Genomic DNA, 10,216 nt, shown 5'->3' on the forward strand with positions numbered 1-10,216 from the left:
ATTTCAGTATTTCTTATCACCCATAGACAGATGGACAGATAGAACAAGTAAATCAGATCTTAGAAGACATGCTTCGTGCTAGTGTACTGAATTATGGCTCTGATTGGGAGAAATGCCTACCCTATGCAGAGTTCTCTTACAACAACAACTACTAAGCCAGTATCAAGATGTCGCCATTTGAAGCTCTGTATGGCAGACCTTGTAAGACACCTTTGACGTGGTCTCAATCAAGGGAAAGATTGTTCTTTGACTCTACTAAGATTCAAGATGCCAAAGAAGGAGTTGCCCAAGTAAAGGAGAATTTGAGAATTGCCCAAAGTCGATACAAGAGCTATGCTAACAAAAGAAGAAGAGAACTTGAGTTCAATGTGGGAGACTTCGTCTATCTCAAGGTATCCCCGCTATGTGGAACTGTTAGATTCCACATGAAAGGCAAGCTTGCCCCTAGATTTGTTGGGCCATACAAGATTTGTAAGAGAATTGGAAAACTCGCTTTCAAACTTGAGCTACCCAAAGAATTGGCGGGTGTACATCCCGTATTCCATGTCTCACAGCTATGTAAGTGTTTGAGAGTGCCCGATGAATTAGTTCCAACTGATACACTTGACATTCAAGACACTCTCGAGTATAAAGAACATCCTATCAGAATTCTAGGTAGAGATACCAAAGAGACCCAAAGCAAAATTATTCCTATGTGCAAGATCTAATAGAGCAACCACACTGAGAGGGAAGCAACATGGGAGTAAGAGTCTGACCTCCGACTACAATACCCTTACCTCTTCGAAGAGTACGTTACGCTTTAATCTCGGGGACGAGATTCTGTTAAGGGGGTAGGACTATAACAACCCAAAAAAAATCCACACACCAAAAATCATAACTACAAAATTTTTGTTGTTACCCCATACAATGTTGAGTGACATCTGTAGGAGCCAACCCTAGGTGTTGCATTAGTTGTAAACCAACTAGATAATTTCATGAGCATGACATGTCATTTGTTAATTAGGTTTATTTAAATACTAACAAATAAAATGTAGCATACATTGTTAATTCAAATGGTGATTTGGATTTCCATTTGCTTTATGTAATGCTTAACAACTCTCTTAAAGTAATAAACCATAAAGTAATTATAAATCAAACCAAAGGATAAATGCTTAAAGAGAAAACTAGTTCTAATTTTTGTATAACAAAACTACACCTATTTTTGTTATACAAAATAGCTAAATAAAGTTCCTAATATATATAAAAGAGTGTTGTGGGCCTCATATCTAAAACTCCAATGAATAAGGTACACCAATTTTGAATTCAAACTCCAAATCAAATTTAAATTCAAATAAAGAAGAAGGAAAAATAAAACAGAAAAAGGAAAGAAAATAAGAAGGCCTCACAGCGACTCGGCCTACTCGGCCTGCAAGCCAGCCCTGCTTCGGGCGTAGGTCGGCCCAACATGCATGACCGAACGGCCGGCCCAAGAAGCCAGCCCAGCGCGCTGCTCATGCCCGCGTGCCTTTCTGCTTTGCCTGCTATCGCTGCCACTTGACCCCACGCATCAACCACTCCCGGCCATAGTATCATCTTCCTCCCCATGCCGACATCCCCTTCCGACCAAGTCTTGATCAAAATGACATGCGCGGGCCCGAGGTCATGCAAATCACCTAGCCCTATTCCCTTGGCGCCGTGCCCATGCAACCCTTGCAACGACCACCCACGCCCACGATACCGTCCAATGCCATCGGCACATCGCCAGCCGTCCGCCCCATCTACCATGAGTGAAGCTTGGACCCTAAGGCTATAAAGCGACGCCAGAGCGCCCTAGGGATCCCTCAACCCACTGCCACCGCTCGGTGGCCCAACTGCCCGCACCGCACCGAGAGAAGAGGGCCGAGAAGGAAGTTTAGAAGAGGGAGGCAAGCAGGGAGCTTGGAGACACCGATCACCGGAGCCAGAGCGCCGCCCTAAACACCTACCCTGATGACGTGCCTCGTGACCTCACCACCACCGAATGCCGCTAGCACCACTCGGTGAGTCCTTTGCTGAGACCTCCTCCTAGCCCTTGGACACCATAGCAGTGCACGCGCACGCCGTGCTCACGACACCGCCGTCATGGTGCAGCCACCACTTGTGCACCCGGCCGCCTCACCGGACTAGGAAGTAGCCGTAGAGCACCACCGTGATGCCCGGAGGATAGTTGCGTAGACCGAGACCCCATTAGCCGGCCACAGCACCTTGGCCACAAGCATCGGACATTGAGCAGAGCTCTGCCATGCACCACCACCGCGAGTGGACTCCACCGCACCCTATGGTCATGATCGATGCTATATCATATCTCCCGCTAACCGTCTAAAAGAGAACGGGGCACCAGGACCCCTGGAACTACCCCTAGACGCCCCGCTGACGAGCACCACCACGATCGAGCCGCCGACGACCATGGCCAAAGCCCCATGAAGCCCTGGCTGCCACCTTGACCCCACCACCGTACACACCGAGGCCTAGTGAAGCTTTTCCCCACCTCAATTGGACACTAGCGCCGCTGTGGGAGCTCGCCGGAGAGCACACCACCGGTGGGAACATGCTAGGGAAGGAAGCAGAGGATTTCCCTCACCGGCTACATGCACCTACACTCAGTGCACTTGGACTAGGCCAGAGGGAAGAAGGGTAGACTCGGTCCACCGAAGACCCCGCCTACGGTCCATGGACCGTGAACACAAGTCCACCATGAGCCACGCTGTGTGGGCCGAACGGTGGACGAAGCCTAGTAGAGGCCCTTGGCTATGACATGGCAGCGCCATAGCATGCCATGTGGTGGGCCAAAGCCTAGCCCATATCTAGGCCCAACCGGCCTAGTTTGGACCCGACCTGTGTTGACCATTGACCGGTCAACATTGACCGATTGACTGGGCCCACATGTCAGCAACACAGAGACTCTGGACCCACTTGTCCGTAGGTGATGTCATGCTGACGGCATGACAATGTCACGCGGGACCCACCTGTCAGTAACAAACACAGCCGAGGTGACGTCATGATGACATCATGGTGATGTCAGCTGCTGACGTCAGCAGCTGATGTCAGTAGCCCTGGCCCCACCTGTTAGTGACTATGATTCATTGACCATTGACTCACTCGTTGACTTGGTGTTGACTTTGACCGGACCCACATGTCAGTGACCCAAGAGCCCCTGGTCCCACCTGTCAGAACCGGTGACGTTGATGATGTCATGCTAACATCAAGATGATGTCAATAGGACCCCACCTGTCAGCTCGGAGCCGAGATGATGATGTCATGCTGACATCATGCTGGCGTCAGCATGTCATGTGGACCAGTCACAGCATGACACGTGTCAGCCTAGGATTAATTCAGCCTTTTCCATTTTCAAAGATGATTTAAACTTCGGAAATTCATAACTAATTCATACGACCTCAGAAAAATACGAAACCAGGACCAAAATTAATCTAAATTCAAACTTTACGCAATGAACCCATGTTTGAGTGCATTTGGCTCTTTTGAATTTTCATTGTTTCTTTGTGCTATTCTATAAGACGTCGCTAACGCGACTATAATTCGATCGTATGCAGACTCGGAGGAGAACCAGACGGACGAGGATCGTGAGTACCATGAGGAGTATGAAGACGACTACACTAAAGGTGCCACATCCCACCCAATCTCGTAGCACCTATTATGCATGGCTCATATAGAACTGCTATTGCTTACTTTATTGTTATATTCACACTATGATAGGACTTGCATGGTAGTATGCTCACTTGATGGCCTTACCTTGACGCAACCTTACCCCTACATACCCTGCTATTAGGCTAGACACATGCTTACTGCTACATTTCATTGCTTATACTTCTACTATGCTTATACTACATTAATGCGTGGTGGAAACTGGTGTTATCTAGGCTATGGGAAGAGTGCTGCGTGTGTGACTTGGGTGTGTGGAGGGTGAGGGTTGTGTCGACCAAGTTGGAGTATACGACGAGCCTGGGGCAAGTCTTGCCATGGGGTGCTACCTGGGCACCCCTGGAAATGGATACCTATGGTGAGTAAATGGTATATGAGGTGGTCCTAGGTGTAAACCTATGATGGGAAGAGCCTGGGGTGGAGGTGCTGTGGTGGCACGATAAATGGAATCCCTAATGAATACATTTTGGCTTGGTCATCCCTAAGGACTTACTAGTACTCAAATTCATCGGGAAGCCTTACGTACCACTCGCCCTATATGGTGCGGGATGGCCGGACTACTTGATAGGATATTGCCCTATATGGGACGCGTCCGGTCATACTGTAAACTCTGGAGTTCAGGGTGTACTGACTGGAGCATCTGATCAACATGACTGGAGCATCCGGTCACCCCACAGAGGCACATAACGGTTCATTTTTCAGCCCACGTTATAAATAGAAGCTCCACTCATGTGTGGAGTCACTTTTGCTCATTCTAACAGCTGAGAAACACGTTTGTGAGTGCCAAGAAGAGTAAGGTCCTAGTGAGGTGGTTGAGATTTGAGAATCCCAAAGAGAGCCCTCATTAGTGAAGATCAAGAGTAGCAAAGTGTGCATCCACCTTCTCATTAGGCTTGTCGTGGTCAAGTGAGAGTTCGTGCTTGTTACTCTTGGTGATCGCCATCACCTAGATGGCTTGGTGGTGGTTGCGAGCTTGGTGATCATCCGGAGAGCTTGTGGATGACCCAACTCACATTGTGAGCGGTTGTGGGTGATTCAACACTATTGATGCAAAAGTGGATCTGCAAACACAAAGGGCTAATACCCGAATCGATATCCAAAGCGTGCTAGTTGATTTGACCTGTTAATCGACAAGGATGAAGATACGAGCACTTTGGTCCCAACAACAGTGATACGCCCGGAAGTCACGGCCAAGAGGTACTCACGCGGAACTCGAGAATCGCCGAAGGTCGCACTAAAGCTATGCAACTCGCCGAATCAATGAGAACTCGTAAAAAGGAAAAATATGCAAATTGACGAAGTCGCTGAAAAGTAAGTAGATGCAAATAGAAGTAAAAATTGGTCTTGATATTGATTGCCTCTTTATTACATTGCCCCTCAATCTATATTTATACCCTGATCTAAAGAGACATAACCAAATACAACTAGGACACCAAGTCCATATCTAAGGAAACACGTGACTCTTACATGAATCATACTCTAACAAATATAGAAAAGGAAATCAACTCCTATCTATTTCCCTGTCCGCCTCAATTATGATGGAAATCTCATCGACCTCCTTTCCATCGGCATACTTCCTGTTTCATCGGTAGTAGTCTTCAAGCCTTCCTTCATCGGCATCGACAATAACATCTCCAACCTTATCGGCAACGCCCGAGTTTAAATCAACCTTTCCATCGATCACCACCATTCATCGGCAACCATCTTTACAAGCTGATTTTCATCGGCTGTCAGCGTATACAGTAACTTTCCTCCTGCCAATTAACCCACTCTAATCATTTTGACATGTGCAAAAAACGGTGTCAACACATGCCCCCCAATTTCGGAGTATAAAACCATTAACGCTCCAAAATTTACTCCAGATAACGTTTGCCTTCGCCCAATTACCGTAACTCATCCTTTAAGCCAAAACTTGATCTGTTATCAAATCTAATCAAATCTAATCCTGATTCACGCACCTCAGTAAATATCGCACAATTGCCAACCACTCTTGCCCTGATTATGGTTAAGATACCGAAACAATAATCCATCGGCAAGATCCTAACATAATAATGCCGCCATTTTCAGAATTAAAATATCCTGTACTGAGATCTCTTCTAAGTCATGATTACTTGCCATCAAATCATCTGTACAATCCCTTGATTATCATGTGAACAGTTACCATATCCATCTGAACCACCTCGACCTACATGCGCGCGGCATAGAGATAAGTCCAGAATACCCCTACTCCAAGCGGCTTATAAATAGATTTCTCCGGAACGCTCGTCTTCTACCCTCAGACTCCAATCTTTAACATTCTCTCTTTCCGGCGGCGACTCCAACGAACAACTGTGCGACCTCAACCAACAAGAACTTTTCTCCAGCATCAACCTCGAGTCTCCGGCTTGTGCCCCCATCTACCTCAAGATAATGGCAATCAGCTTCGACGTCACTGTGGTTCGTTCCACTTCCGTTACCTTTTACCTCGATTCCTCTGGTCTTTGCGAGTTCATATAGTTGGTAATTTTTCTTTTTTCTTTTGTTCTTCGGATCCTCTAAACTTAGGAACTGCGCAACAAATTAGTTATTCCAACCGATCAGCCACTTGTCCAATGCCTAGGACCAATGGGCAACCTAGATCCAACTGATCTGATTAATGCAGAGTTTAACAGAATCCCTTTTAGAGCCCAAAATTTCTCTCTAAATTTATGGAAAGATACATTCTGATCTTGGCCCAAAACCACCAAAGGGTGGAAAGATTGGTACTTGAGGGTCAATAGGTCGATGCAAGTATACTAGGCAGAACGGAAGCTAGACCAATGCATTAGGCTATCCATTGCCGATATGCAAAAGAACGAGTCAATGATGATTGCAGCTGCTTACTTCTGGTCAGACACAACAAACACTTTTATGTTTGGACATGGCCCAGCTACTCCCACACTTGCCGATGTCTACATGCTCACTGGCTTGGATATTTCAACTGCCGATGAAGGCTCCATCTATGGCAGAAAATCTGAATATAGAGTGAATACCCGCAACATCGGCGGTTGGATGAGATACATTCAAGAATGCCAGAGAACCGGGATAGTTAACCAGAGGGAATATGCCACATTCTTGAATATGTGGCTAGAAAAAATTATCTTTTGTGGTCGATCAGTAGGACCAACCAACGCCTTCCTCCCCACGGCTGAACTCTTGGCTAATGGTGTAAGGTTCCCTCTTAGCCGATACCTTCTGAGCTCCACTTATCATCTTCTTCATCAAGTGTCTCAGAAACTTTTGCTTGGTGAACCCATCGGCAACTTAGGAGGCCCGTGGTGGTTTATCAACATGTGGCTGAATGCCCATATGCACAAACGTTTGCAATGGGACTTCTTTGCCCAACAATTCCCATGAGAAATTGCTGAAGACCACGTGCTTGGGGACGAGGAATCGGCAACACGCTCACCCCTCAATTTTGGTGAAGCCATAATTGTCCTCCTTGGAACAGAGGCCAATGAAGACCAGATCGACAAATTCTTCCAAAGCTTCTACAATGGTCTTTCTCGTGATCATAGGGCCTGGGTACCTTATATTGACGAAGAAAATAGATTCCCCCTTCTTTTCAACTTTGCCGATGACACTCTGAATCAGGATAATGAACTCATGATGGCCATCATTACTCCTAGGGCAATCCCAGTAAACACATTCGGTAGCGGGAAAAACACCAATATCACATATGAATTTTACAACCCATCGGTAGTATCCCGTCAATTGGCTTTTGGGCAACTGCCAATCAAACTTTGTTTTGCCGATGTGATCAAACCCAGAGAAACAATCACCTGCGGAACAGATTGGAGCAGGGTAGTGCGACTCTCCCCCAATGCCGATACTACAGATGTCGATATATCCGTCTAGACGCCAGTATCTTTCATCACCGAGTCATACAAGCAATGGTGGCGAGAGTGGAGGGAACAACTATTTGCAACATTTGCTCACACATATTGGCACATGATCAACCCTGAATACGCCATTCCCGATGACGCAGTAAGTTTCTTTTTAACTCCCTTCTGCTTTTTCCTTTCATATATCGGTAACTAACTTTCTCGTGACAGGTTAACAACCCAGCACCATCTATGAGCAAAAGTGGAAAACCCTTCGATCTTCAGCCTATTTCCCCGATATCACCGATCGGCTACAACGCCCCCACCTTAGCTGCTTTGACTCACTAGAAGACCCGTGCTAAGACCATCACCTCCAAGTCCAAATTAACTACAGCTAGGGCCACTCCATTGGCTGCTGCTACAACCCTGATCAAGGCATTCAAGGTAACAACCCTATTTATTTCTACTCGTGCTGATCACAAACTATATTAACATTAATCATCAGGGTGTAAGAGCCGCTGCTGGATCATCATCGGCAATTCCTCCGACATCAAGCACCACTACTTCTGACAAACCTTCAGAGGTATTCCTTTCATTTTACATTTTGTCTGTTAAATATCATACCTTACACTTGTTTTGCAGCAACAAATGGGTACATCGGCAAGCATACTAGATGTCCAAGCTCCACAACCAACAAGTGCCGATGCCCCCCAGCCAACCATTGCTGAGGCCCAATCAAAGCACAAAGCCTTAACAGATGCCGAGGCACAGCCAAAACGACAGAAGTCCATGCCGATCCCCACATCTGCCCCAATGTCTGCAATCCGGCTAGAATCAGTCGATGCAACTGAGCAAGCAGTTAATCCTCTTGTACATGACATACCATCGGTCATCATACCCCAAGAGCCAACCATCGATGAGGCCACAGAGGATATCCCATCGGCAAGCTCAGCTAATCCTCCACACGGCATACTCTAGGCTGCTTCCTCCAGCCAAGTACAGGAAATTGCCTTGAAACAGGTAAGCCGATTGACCTAGTCAATTTATAATATTCATACTTATCCTTAACTGACCTCCTTTTTTTCCTTTTTCTCAGGAACAAGACTCCCCAAACAGCCTATTTTCCTTTGCCATTGATGTTTCTGACGATGATGGAGAGGAAACAAGTTCTTCCCTTGCACTAGGAACAATATCGGCAGAAATTAAGTCCAAGTTGGAAGCTCTCCTAAACTTGTTACAGCAGGATACCACCCAACTGGTAGATGACTCGGACCCCGCAAAGGCAATTTTCAAAACAATCCGTGGCCAGGTCCCTACCGATGTTGAAGAAGTACTCTTTCTAGCAGCCCATTTAGAAAGCTGTCAACTGCAATATCAACGAGCTGCTCAACGCATTGCCGATAGAGCAGCTCAGGCTCAACTCAAAGAAGAGATGCTACAATTGAAACAGATTGCCGATGAGAAGCACAAGGGCATCGGCAACTTGCAAACTTTGGGCGCTGAACTTAAGCAAAAAATCTTAGACTTATCGGCAAAGAAGATGGCTCTATTGGCTGAATTGAAAGAAGTCGAGATAGCCTTAACTCATGCCCAACAAGAAGAAAGCTGGCTACCCAATGCCATCAAGGCCCTTCAGCAAGAAAGAGACATTCAGGCTCGCAAAGCCTTAGCCATGAAGAAAAAACTCAAGCCTGTGGAGGGCGCTGCCGATGAAGACATCAAAGAAATGAAGGAAGCTCACCAGATTCGCCTGCGTGCGATATTGGCTATCCAATCCTTGTTAAACTTGTAAATCTTGTCTATTGCATCGGCACTTTATGAGACATCGACATCCTTTTATAATTCTAGCCGATAGGACTGTTATCGGCACTTATACTTTTATGCATCCATCCAGATACTAGGGTAATATTTCTTTAAATATTTTCCATTTAATGCTCTGGGAAACACAACCCCTTCGAGGGTTTCTAGAATATATGCATTACCAGGAACATACTAGTTTATCCGGTATGAACCTTCCCAATTAGGAGACCACTTTCCAAACTTTGAACTTTTAGTTCCAATCGGTAAAATCAATTTCCAGACCAGATCTCCATCGACAAACTCCTTTACCTTCACCTTCTTGTCATACCATCTGGCTACTCTTTTCTTATTTTCTTCGATGCTAACTAAAGCCCTTAACCGATGACCCGCCACATCTTCCAACTCATCCTTCATAAGAGTATTATAATCATCGGCTATCAGCTGATTTTGAGAACGTATTCCCCTAGAGCCAATTTTAATTTCCCAAGGTAATACTGCGTCGTGTCCATATACTAACTAATAAGACGTTACTTTGGTTGCACCATGACATGACATCCGATATGACCACAAGGCTTCATTTAATACTGTATGCCACCTCTTATGATTTTCTTTAATTTTGTGCTTAATGAGTTTGATGATCCCTTTGTTAGAAGCCTTAGCCTGACCATTAGCTTGAGCATAATATGGAGAAGAATTTAAAACTTCAATTCCCATACCTACAGCAAACTCATCAAATTCTCCCGATGTAAACATAGTACCCTGATCGGTAGTGATAGTTTGAGGAATACCAAATCGGTAAATAATATGCTCTTTCACAAAATCGATCATATTAGCCGATGTCACCTTTTTTAAAGGAATTGTCTCAACCCATTTCGTGAAATAATCGGTAGCAACCA

This window comes from Miscanthus floridulus, chromosome 1, assembly GCF_019320115.1.
Source record: "Miscanthus floridulus cultivar M001 chromosome 1, ASM1932011v1, whole genome shotgun sequence".
Lineage (NCBI taxonomy): Eukaryota > Viridiplantae > Streptophyta > Magnoliopsida > Poales > Poaceae > Miscanthus > Miscanthus floridulus.